At 40.7% G+C, this 12,622-nt stretch overlaps 1 protein-coding gene across 1 annotated transcript in view; it reads right to left on the reverse strand.

The window, feature by feature from the left end:
- LOC126471218 (putative cyclin-dependent serine/threonine-protein kinase DDB_G0272797/DDB_G0274007) overlaps positions 1-2,602 on the reverse strand; it is a gene marked incomplete at its 3' end in the record, with an annotated part of 292,651 nt that extends 290,049 nt beyond the window's left edge. Inside the window, exon 1 of the mRNA XM_050099341.1 lies at positions 2,479-2,602. The remainder of the gene's footprint in view (positions 1-2,478) is intronic.
- Between the last annotated feature and the right edge of the window lie 10,020 nt (positions 2,603-12,622).

Below are 12,622 nucleotides of genomic sequence, written 5' to 3' on the forward strand. Positions count from 1 at the left end.
TAATACACAGATCACATCTTAACAGAAAACCCACCCCCTAGAATGGTATAAATGTGCCGACTTAGTTCAGCTATGTTTGCAGTACACAATTCCTATGTAACTTAAAAATGAAGAAACTAGTTTATTCTGCCGATTTCAATGCACTACTGTGTTACAGAATCATATTTTGGGTGAACTCATCTTACAGGAAAAGTATTTTCAGAATACAGAAGTGTGTTATAAGAATTGTATCTGGTGTTAAGTCTAGATGAAGACTTCAAGGGGTTTGTATTGGTACACAAGGGAGCCAGATACATGAGGAGACACAAATCTAACAAAGTCTATAAACGTTTGTTAGGTAATGTGGTAGAGTTTAAGACAGAATTAAAGAACTTGCTATAGTGCAACTCCTACCACAGTTAACAGTAGTTTCACATGAGCTCTTAAAATTAATCTTTTATGTTATTTTTAGAATCACTGAAATACAATAATCTTTCATAATGTTCAGCTGCTTCATTATACTGCACTTAAGCAAAATGCTCATCTTTGACTACTTTTCATATCCTAGACATACCACACAACTAATTTAATGTAATCCAAACAAATTTGTATCATTGTTCATTTATTCATTTGTACTCTTGGTGTCAATATTATCTCCCTCATGTTTAAAACAAACAGAAAAATAGTATCAGCTTTGCTAAATGTATCACACATATTTTGTACTTAATATTATTCAACAGAGAAGGCAACAGAAAAAAAGGTCTGGAAATAAAACTATTAATTTGGAAGCAGAAATTCTTGGGAAACTAGGTGGAAATCACATTTCACTCTCTACTGATGAGACTATGCTACACAACATTGATCAAATTGCAACTACGCTGTTTACAAAAATTAATCATTACTTCCAATGAGAAACTCCTAGCACTTCGTTAAAGTACAAGACAGACAATTTATTAAGCCATAAATTTACATCCGTTGGTGAACATGCACCCTAATATCCTGTTTCCTTTGTGTGTTCAAAACTCTATAGCTGTTAGATACATGTGAATGTACTCTGAATTGTCAACAGAGCACCCTATGACTGTGGCACCAAAAATCTGCACTGTATAATCAGTTAAGCTTTGAATGAAGATTAACGCTTAATTCTTTGTACAACAGTCAAATATTAATCGCCACAAAGAGAGGTCAAACATTTTCTAAGCAGCATGCCTTGCAGTCAAATAATATTTCTCAAACGACATCATTTTCACAAACAGCAACCAATACGTCATTCATGAACACCAGATTTCTTTTATAAACCTATCATCATCAGTCAAGTGTGGATATTTAGAATTAACAGAATTTTTATACATATGCCATAGTACAAGTACTTCTCAACTGTCTTACAATTGGGAAAAAAAACTGTCTACCACTTATCCAGCAATTCACACAACAGAAGATGTATGCTAAAAACAAATGAAAACATGCACCAATCAGTATACTTCACAACAAACTATATGTAAACATAGTCAATTCTGCATATTTTGATGTCTTATAGTTCAAAATATTTTTATTCTCAAACAGGTCCCCATGCTAATAGATAAAATATTGTTCCAATTCTATGTTTAGGTCATTACCAACCCTTCTGCACATGTTATCCTTGTAATAAATATGTGAAGGAAACTATTTTGGACACTGCAATTCAAGCTATACTGTATGTGTGTCACCACAGTACATTTTGAAATATAATACACTGCATGTCATTACCGTAAGTAGCTGCAAGAATAACTTTACAACCTCTGTACACTGCAAGATGCATGTAGGAGGTTAAATCATAACAAGTAAGCTGCAGCATGTGTGCTGTTATCAATATAGGGCCTAAATCATTCCACTTTTCCGGTTTTGAAAAAGAAAACATAGCAGAGATCTGGGAAACAAAATATTTGGGTAGTTTGTACAGGAAGTTCTATATAAACAGAAGAATTTCTAGTGTTTCTATAATTCAGCTTAAACTTCTTCTAGATCGTTGCCTTATTACTGAATTTGATATCAACAGTATCTGAATGGACGTACATATCACTACTAATTAGTCTTTCTCCATACGAAACGCTTGAGCTATTCAATGGAAAGAAATAAACTAGTTATCCTATACTAATGACATAAACAACGGGCAACGGGAAACAATCCATTAGTAATGCATTGTATTCCCTTTGTTCAACTCTCTTTCCAAAGCTTCACGTATTCAAGAACACTTATACGACAGATACATAACATTTATTAACAGTGGGTTAGTACACAAATAGTTTGACAACTTTTAACTGCCTATAATCCGGCTACGAGCAGGCTACTCTAGCACACGTGTGAGGGCAGGGACGCCAACCACGCCAACAAATTATCATATTTTTACCACATTCGTGTATATTTTAGAATAACAACTACAGGTAAGGGCCCCAGTATATATCTGTCGTTTACGTGAAGCTTCCCTCTTCCTTGTCAGAAAATCAACACAGGTTTACTTACTTTTTCCTCAGCAATCTCGTACGAATGTTCGTTTACTGACATTCTCCTAACCTCTTGAATTTCGAAAACACATCCATGAATCCTACCGATGCACTAGTATTTGGCGAAACAATTGAAATATTCGCCCACTAATTACTTTTCAGAAGCCATTATAGTACACTGAACGCGAAAACAAACGATAAACGATAATTTTCCCATTATTTCTTACATCTATCACGAGATACCGCCACATACAAATGCCACTACAGTCCTGGCAGCTTTTACCCCGCGCGTTTTTAAACTGAGAGAAATTTACCACTTAAGCGAATTTTTAGTCCACGATGTGAACAAAGAGCAGTTTACTCGTAGGTGAGCAGTTTTAGTTTCTGCTACGTAAATTTCTCAGTTTACTACGTAACGGGCAAAATTGGCCTTTTTGCAAAAGAAATTCTAATATTTTTTCAAGCGGCAACGTAACTGTGTGGCAGACATGGTAACTTTCTTGAATTATTATAATCAGTCACTTAATTTCACCACACGTTTACTAGTTTTGAACACATTAGTAGGTTAAAATTATGTGACAAGAGAAAATGGAACGACAATATTCCTAAAAGCCACAAAATATAAGGCGAGATACTGTTCCGGAGACATTAACAAGTGGAAAAATTACTGCAATAAACTGTAAAATAAATGTCAACTCTTCATAAATAACAATAGAGGGCAAAGTGATACGACAACATTACATATCATAATCCTTCCGAATTTTCAAGAAATAAATAGTTTTCTTAGTTGAATATTACCTCGGTGTTGGGCACAATGTGATATTTTTGAAGTTTTGTTTCAGAAGGCAAAATCGGGATTATTCACATTGCGTTCTTCATTAGTCAATTACATTGTTTTCCAACTTACTCTGTATGTACTCTATCACGGAAACTGCACAGTTTCAAATGCATGATTCATTTTCTAGATTTTTTATTTTTTACTAGTTGGATATGAATCCCACGAAAAATTAGACAAAGAAGGGCGTCAATCCAAAAATAACACAACATTTTCAAACTGTTCGATACTTTGAATGTATGCAGATCTGTCTATTTCATTTTTATTATAATATTGTTACTGTAAATTTGCTGTAATGTAAACTGCTGTAAACAGATTTGTCGGTTCAGTGAATAATCTTCTTGTGCTTTCCTCTTCCTCTGATGACAGACATACATGATCTATCCCAGCGAAAGATATATGGTGCACGTTTTCTTACTGTTCACTGCACATAAACAGCTTTAAAAACGCCAATTACAAGGTGTCTCAGGATTTGTGATTCCAAAACTTTTTCCCATTACTAGTGCCCTACACCTTTTCTTGGGTATATTTTTTCTGCATCACAGCTATCTGTGATAAATTCATCTACTTCAGCTATCACAGACGACTACTTTTAGCATTTTTACATTACAACACTAACGCTGAAGAAATAGCAGCGCAGCATTTCGTCCGTTGCGATACGGGTTTCGGCGTAAGCAGCTACCGACTGCAAGAGCCATCTACTCGTCGGACTAGGAACTTCTTTTTACGACCAACTCCCACTAAGGAACTTCGCCGCACTATATTTGACACCATCGTGGAGTCCAAGATTAAGCATATCGGTACTGCATTATTGTCCTAACGAAGATTGGTGTTAAAATGAGTACACTTTCGGCGATGTGGAATCTGCAGTTAATTTGTTGCAGTTACTGCGGTCTTCAGTCCGAAGACTGGTTTGCTGGAGCTCGCCATGCTGGTTTATCCCGTGCAAGCCTCTTCATCGTTTCATAACTACTGCAACCTACGTATATTTGAGCCCGCTTACTGTAAACAAACCATGGGCTCTCTCTCTCTCTCTCTATTACCTGTCTCCCGCACACCTCCTTTCATCATCGAACTGACGATTCCTTGATGAACCATTTAGCGCCCACTGACGGACGAGACAGGAACTGAAGCTGAAGGAAGCAAATAAAAATGCTGAACTACGTTCGAAAATTTTCCTTTACAAAGGAAAATCCAGGGATGGTGCCCCAATTTTAATTCTCGTACCACTGCAAAGATGAGTAATGTATGTAGATATTAGTGTCAGTAGTGCTCAGAAACATCCGAAATCGCTACAAATCTACAAAGCTGCAGGGATCAGTAGAATCTCTGTCAGATTCTATAACGAATTTGCGGTGAAGTTCGCCCCTCTTTTAAACATTATCTACCGTAGATCACTCGAATAAAAATTGTACCTAGTAGCTGGAAGAACGCACAGGTCATACCCGTCTACACGAAGGGCAGCAGAAGCAAGGCCGGGGCTAGGATATTCGGACCCCCGGTTAGAGTTCTTAGCCCGTTCCCCTTATTACTACTATTTTAAGCTTTGGTTTTTTGGATAAAGACAGAAAATTTCAATGCAAAGACAAAACAACGTCCTTTTTTAAGAAACTTTTTTAATGCAGTTTACGTACATTGGATACGTCACAGATTTATACTTTCTTTCCAGTTTTTTAAGATGCGAACTCTTTTACACTGAAGAGCCAAAAAACTTGTACACCTGCCTGATGTCGTGTAGGGCCTCCGCGAGCACTCACAAGTGCCGCAACACGACGTGACATGGACTCGACTAATGTCTGAAGTAGTGCTGGAAGGAATTGACACCATGAATCCTTCACAGCTGTCCCTAAATCCGTAAGAGTAGGAGGGGGTGGAGATCTCTTGTGAACAGCACGTTGCAAGGCATCCCAGATGAGCTCAATGATGTTCATGTCTGGGGAGTTTGGTGGTCAGCGGAAGTGTTTAAACTCAGAAGAGTGTTCCTGAAGCCACTCTGAAGCAATCCTGGAGGTGTGGGGTGTCGGTGTCGCATTGTCCCGCTGGAATTGCCCAAGTCCGTCGGAATGCACAATGGCCCTGAATGGATGCACGTGATGAGACAGGATGCTTACGCACATGTCAGAGTCGTATTTAGACGTATCAGGGGTCCCATATCTCTCCCATGAGCTTGCCTCCATACCCGTACACGTCCATCCGCTCGATATAATTTGAAACGAGACTCGACCGACCAGGCAACATATTTCCAGTCATCAACAGTTCAATGTCGGTGTTGACGGGCCCAGGAGTGGCCTAAGGCTTTGTGTCGTGCAGTCATCAAGGGCACACGAGTGGGTCTTCTGCTCCGAAAGCCCATATCGATGATGTTTCGTTGAATAGTTTGCTGGCTGACACTTGTTGATGGCCCAGCATTGAAATCTACAGCAATTTGCTGAAGGGTTGCACTTCTGTCTCGTTGAACGATTCTCTTCAGCCGTCGTTGGTCCCGTTCTTGCAGGATCTTTTTCCGGCCTCAGCGTTGTCGGAGATTTGATGTTTTACCGGATTCCTGATATTCACGGTACACTCGTGAAATGGTCGTATGAGAAAATCCCCAATTCATCGCTACCTCGGAGATTCTGTGTCCCATCGCTCGTGCGCCGACTATAAAACAACATTCAAACTCACTTAAATCTTGATAACTTGCCAATTGTAGCAGCAGTCACCGATCTAACAACTGCGGCAAACACTTGTTGTCTCATATAGGCGTTGCCGACCGCAGTGTCGTGTTCTGCCTGTTTACATATCTCTGTATTTGAATACCCTTGCCTATATCAGTTTCTTTGGACCTTCAGTGTATAATACCGGTATAATGTAACGAACGGGTTAACTCTGACTTTTTTGCAATAATAGCTAATCCATCAAGCTGCGCGGGGTAGCCGCGCGGTCTTAGGCGCCTAGCCACGGTTCGCGTGGCTGCCCCCGTCGGAGGTTCGAGTCCTCCCTCGGGCATGGGTGTGTGTGTTGTCCTTAGCGTAAGTTAGTTTAAGTTAGATTAAGTAGTGTGTAAGCTTAGGGACCGATGACGTCAGCAGTTTGGTCCCACAGGACTTACCACAAATTTTAAAAAAATAATAATCCATCAAGCCGCTCTTACCTCATTGTATTAACAACATGAAAACAATAGGCAAGCAAAACAGTACAATGCTTGCTTTGCTTCTCCCCAGTCCGCAGCTCGTGGTCGTGCGGTAGCGTTCTCGCTTCCCGCGCCCGGGTTCCCGGGTTCGATTCCCGGCGGGGTCAGGGATTTTCTCTGCCTCGTGATGACTGGGTGTTGTGCGCTGTCCTTATCTTAGTTAGGTTTAAGTAGTTCTAAGTTGTAGGGGACTGATGACCATAGATGTTAAGTCCCATAGTGCTCAGAGCCATTTGAACCATTTTTGTTTCTTCTCCCCAAACAAGCCCCATTTTTTTTAAAGATGCGCTCAAATACACCTGAATGGAGCACACTGGACTCGCATTCGGGAGGACGACGGTTCAATCCCGTCTCCAGCCATCCTGATTTAGGTTTCCCGTGATTTCCCTAAATCGTTTCAGGCAAATGCCGGGATGGTTCCTTTGAAAGGGCACGGCCGATTTCCTTCCCAATCCTTCCCTAACCCGAGCTTGCGCTCCGTCTCTAATGACCTCGTTGTCGACGGGACGTTAAAAACTAACCACCACCACCACCACACCTGAATGGAAAAGCTGATTACCTTTTGGGTCCCGCGGCAGTCTTTTTGGTGTTTGCTCAGGTCCGCACCTAACAGTTTCTTCTACGTCTGAACTGCTGAAGCGCTTTTTTCCACTCCATAGACCTATATTGGAATCTAAAAGTGTCTCATTCTCTGTCGATCTAGCCGTTAAAACATGTTCAGTTTCCGGAACGATTTCGTCACTGCTACTGTCCCTTCCTCCAATACTAATAGTTTTTTTTTTTTTTTTTTTTTTTCATGCGCTGTTCCTCAACTCAAATTGCACCCTTTCTGTCGTCTTTCTCTTGATCGACGTGGTCCCATCTCTGCACCGATGATGCCGCCTATACTTCGAAACAACATCTTTCTTGTATCTCAGCATCTGGAAAATTAAAAAAAAGGCACAAATCTTTGTACGAGAGGGACGTTCTCAAGTACCTACACCACAAAAACTGCAATCAGTTATAAATGGAACTCTCTAACTAGTACGTACCTTGTTTCTGATAACCCCGATTCTGGTCACCATCAATTAAGAAAACCTCAACGTCACCTTCACGTCCTTCTGGCTGCCCCGCCACTGCTAGTTTAGCGACTGGCGCAAAGTGTAAAAATGTCTGTCCCTTTTCGCAACATTGTCTTTTCCAGCCTTACGCTGATGCAGTCATTCTTTCACCACTCGGGCCATTCCTTTCCACTACACTGGTGGAAATCAGTATAGAGGCATGTATATTTGGAGCAAAATTAACATTGTTGGTTGGAACAGTTCTGAACAATGTATATGCAATAGTATGAAATCCAGTATACCGACAAATGCAATCAAATGGTATAGCGTTTGATGTCAATAATACAATACACAGTATAACTAGACATCAACGATACAGGTGGTAGAGGGTGGAAGTCGTTATGAAGGCTGTTTGCTCTGTGCGGTGTTAGTGTGTGCGTATGTGCCTTTTCTGCAGACAAGAAACAGACACTATTAGTGACAGTGAATGTTGTGTACATAAATCACTATTGTGACAATGCCATACATAAAACAGTTATCATGTGATGAAAAAGCAAAAATTGGTACGAACTTGTGGATGGGATAAAGTGATATTCAGTAATTTATATGGTCCAGAAGGATTTTAGTATGATTGCCATGCTCTGAGAACAGAGCAGCAGGTAAGAACGAGGAGAAATTTTGGTGGTGGAAGTGTTATGATTCAGGTAGCCTTCTCTGCCACAGGTAAATGACGCATTGCTTAGCTGAACACTAGAATGAACTGTATGTAAATTTTAGATCCTGGGAGCACAATTGCTTAGAATGTACGAGGAGACGAAAGTCTATTGCTTCAACAAGATAATGTATCTGTCTATGGTTCTGCTAGAACCAAAAAGGGGTTTGAATATAAGGATATCGATGAGTTGCCCTGGCCTGCTCGTAGCACAGATTTGAACCGCGTGGAAACCTTTTGTAGAATGCTTGCAAGGCGTGTTTATCGCAATGGAAGGCAATTTGATGCCGCATGTGAGCTGAAAGGAGCGATACGAAAAGAGTAGGCGACAAATTCACTGCAAGAACTACAAATCCTAACAAAGTCATTGCCAAAGAGAATTAATGAGGTTAGCAAGAACGAAGGTTGGACAAAGTACTAATACAATGCGATATCACAACAGGACAGTAAATGCCTCTATATCACTCCTTCCAGGAAATGCAAACGCCTTATTTTCTTACTCGTGTTATGAAATAAACTATGTAATTCCGTCATGATTGTTTATGTCTATTTTCATAGTAAATTGGATACATGTATGCTTCAGACATGGTACTATTACTTTCGTGGAACCCTGTCTTTATAATGATTTCCACAACTGTATAACAAAACTCTTAAAACTGTGTTATACACCGATACAAAAACAACTTAAAACTGTGATGCGACATTACACAAACGTAACTTCCTACACAACCACAAAACAACAATAGCGAGCAGGAGGCTATTCAGCACGACTGACCTCTGAACAGTACGACAAGCCACAGTACAAAACAAAACACAACAATCCAGCCGGCCGGTGTTGCCGAGCGGTTCTAGGCGCTTCAGTCTGGAACTGCGCGACCGCTACGATCGCAGGTTCGAATCCTGCCTCGGGCATGGATGTGTGTGATGCCCTTCGGTTAGTTAGGTTTAAGTAGTTCTAAGTTCTAGGGGACTGATGACCTCAGAAGTTAAGTCCCATAGTGCTCAGAGCCATTTTAGCCACAGTACAAACTTTTGCATGTCCATACTAGCGCGAATTCGATGCTTTAATCTCCGCCCGTCAAAACTTGCTTTCGATCGTTGGCCTGAACAGCAGCTCAAAGCCGAGGCTGACGTGCAGCTCGGCCAGCTGCCAAACATTTCTGTCTACAATGTCGTCCTAATGCTCTAAAAGGCGAAAATCGTTTCGAAATGACGAAAAGAAGGAAATATCAAATTTAAAACTTCTAGACGCCAATCAAACTTCTTATGTATTTAACACTTTTATCCGGAGGGTAAATTAAAAGCTACGCAGCACAAAAATCCTTTTAAGACACTTCATTCTTTACTAATGAATATACTGTAAAGAATTACATTAATAACATATGAAATTAATAAAAAAGTTTTAAGCTTGTCGAAATGATCGCCGCAGCTCAGATAGTATGCGAAACCAGAACTTAACATACTCGTACATACAGGATGAAAATTACTGAGCTACATGAAAAAAAAGTAAATTAGTTACAAACTGCCGCGTGCACACACTTTACTCAACATGTAAACGTCACTACAGATATTCGGATTTACACTACTGGCCGTTAAAATTGCTACACCACGAAGATGACGTGCTACAGACGCGAAATTTAACCGACAGGAAGAAGTTGTTGTGATATGTAAATGATTAGCTTTTCAGAGCATTCACACAAGGTTGGCGCCGCTGGCAACACCTACAACGTGCTGACATGAGGAAAGTTTCCAACCGATTTCTCATACACAAACAGCAGTTGACCGGCGTTTCCTGGTGAAACGTTGTTGTGATGCCTCGTGTAAGGAGGAGAAATGCGTACCATCACGTTTCCGACTTTGATATCCGTCGGATTGTAGCCTATCGCGATTGCGGTTTATCGTATCGCGACATTGCTGCTCGCGTTCGTCGAGATCCAATGACTGTTAGCAGAATATGGAATCGGTGGTTTCAGGAGGGTAATACAGAACGCCTTGCTGGATCCCAACGGCCTCGTATCACTAGCAGTCGAGATGACAGGCATCTTATCCGCATGGCTGTAACGGATCGTGCAGCCACGTCTCGATCCCTGAGTCAACAGATGGGGACGTTTGCAAGACAACAACCATCTGCACGAAAAGCTCGACGACGTTTGCAGCAGCATGGACTATCCGCTCAGAGACCATGGCTGCGGTTATACTTGACGCTGCATCACAGACAGGAGCGCCTGCGATGGTGTACTCAACGACGAACCTGGGTGCACGAATGGCAAAACGTCATTTATTCGGATGAATCCAGGCTATGTTTACAGCATCATTATGGTCGCATCCGTGTTTGGCGACATCGCGGTGAACGCAAATTGGAAGCGTGTATTCGTCATCGCCATACTGCCGTATCACCTGGCGTGATGGCATGGGGTGCCATTGGTTACACGTCTCGGTCACCTCTTGTTCTCATTGACGGCACTTTGAACAGTGGACGTTACATTTCAGATGTGTTCTCTTGATGAACTGTGGTATCGTGATGAAGCTGCATGGGCAGCTGTACCTGTACACGCCATCTCTGTTTGGCTCAATGCCCAGGCGTATCAAGGCCGTTATTACGGCCAGAGGTGGTTGTTCTGGGTACTGATTTCTCAGGATCTATGCACCCAAATTACGTGAAAATGTAATTACATGTCAGTTCTAGTATAATATATTTGTCCAATGAATACCCGTTTATTATCTGCATTTCTTCTTGGTGTTGCAATTTTAATGGCCTGTAGTGTAGGTTATGTCATGTTAAAAAAAAATGGTTCAAATGGCTCTGAGCACTATGGGACTTAACATCTATGGTCATCAGTCCCCTAGAACTTAGAACTACTTAAACCTAACTAACCTAAGGACATCACACAACACCCAGTCATCACATGTCATGTTCAACATGCCTGTCATCATTGGCGATGATGACGGATAACGAAATTCTGCATGACCCGCTGAAGTGTCGGAACATCGATGCTGTCGATGACCTCCTGAATGGCTGTTTTCAGCTCAGCTTAGTGTGCATAATACTTGCACGTATGTAATGATAATATTTTTTGCTCTACAGTGTCTGATGTAGAGGTCGTGTCATTCATGCAAATCATAGTATTTTGCATTAATTTAACCTCTAGTTATATATGGAGATTCTTTTTTAAGACGGTCGCTCAAGTTTATTGGGGGTCTCCAGCGCTCAGACCATTTGTTCATAATTTTTAGACAACATAGTTTTATGGACATAAACAGCGATTAATTTACTTATAATCAATTATTCAAAATGACAGTCACAATCGCATTGTTTATTTTGTCGCCAACCGGTTTCAACCCGCGATGGGGTCATCTGCAGGGCAATTTACACCATTTGGTCGCTTGCTGAAGTCGTGCACGGTTGGTAGTTACCGTGCACAGGCAGGGTGACGACTCCAGCGAGCGACCAAATGGTGTAAATTGCCCTGAAGATGACCCCATCGCGGGTTGAAACCGGTTGGCGACAAAGTGAATAATGCGATTGTGACTGTCATTTTGAATAGTTGATCATTTGATCAAAACCATAGGTCCAGATTTTAAAACTTGCGTTTGGCTGATATTTACAGTGGTGCAAATATTTATTGCATCACCATGAGTTACTTCGTCTTTTTGTCTTTTGCAGCAGTTTGCTTCAGGTTATACCAGTCCCATTGTTGCTAAACTTTGTTGACATATTCTTGCCTTAATAATCTGACTTCTTCACGCATGTTTTCCAACAATACACAACTCTTTGTTGTTGTCGTTTCGTTTTACAATGAAACCAGTGTTTATACCGCCATTTTGAGTTGAGACTTTGCAGTGAGAAGATGGGCAGGTCAGTTGAATTAACGCCAGAAAAGAAAGCTGCTATACTTGCTTATTCGTCTGTTGGTCTCAGCACCAGAGAGATATCTTCTAAGACAGGATTTAATCAGTCTATGATTTCGAAGTTACTGAAAAAATACAGGTAAAAAGGAAATGCTGATCGTGAGAAAGGAAGAGATCGAAAAACGACGTCCACCCCTTAACTACTATGGTCATTCGCAGGAACACAATTACTATGGAGGGGTCTCACAGACCGCATTTTTCTATTTTATATATCAAACCAGAATTTTGCTGAATATATATAGTTTCTTGACTTCCAGTCATTCATTACACTTCTTAGAGGTGGCTTTTGTAGAAATTCGATTCTTTTAAACACTGCGGTATTTTAAACACTTCGACAATTAAAACAAAGCGAAATCTGGAGTATATTTTTATTTTATGAGTTACGAAAATAACAGCAAATAGTTAGCTCTCTACTCACACACAGATTTTCATCAGAGGGATTATATTACAAATTGGCAATATAACTAGGTGGAAAAATCCGACATGACTTACGAT

The sequence above is a fragment of the Schistocerca serialis genome, chromosome 3 (assembly GCF_023864345.2).
Source record: "Schistocerca serialis cubense isolate TAMUIC-IGC-003099 chromosome 3, iqSchSeri2.2, whole genome shotgun sequence".
Lineage (NCBI taxonomy): Eukaryota > Metazoa > Arthropoda > Insecta > Orthoptera > Acrididae > Schistocerca > Schistocerca serialis.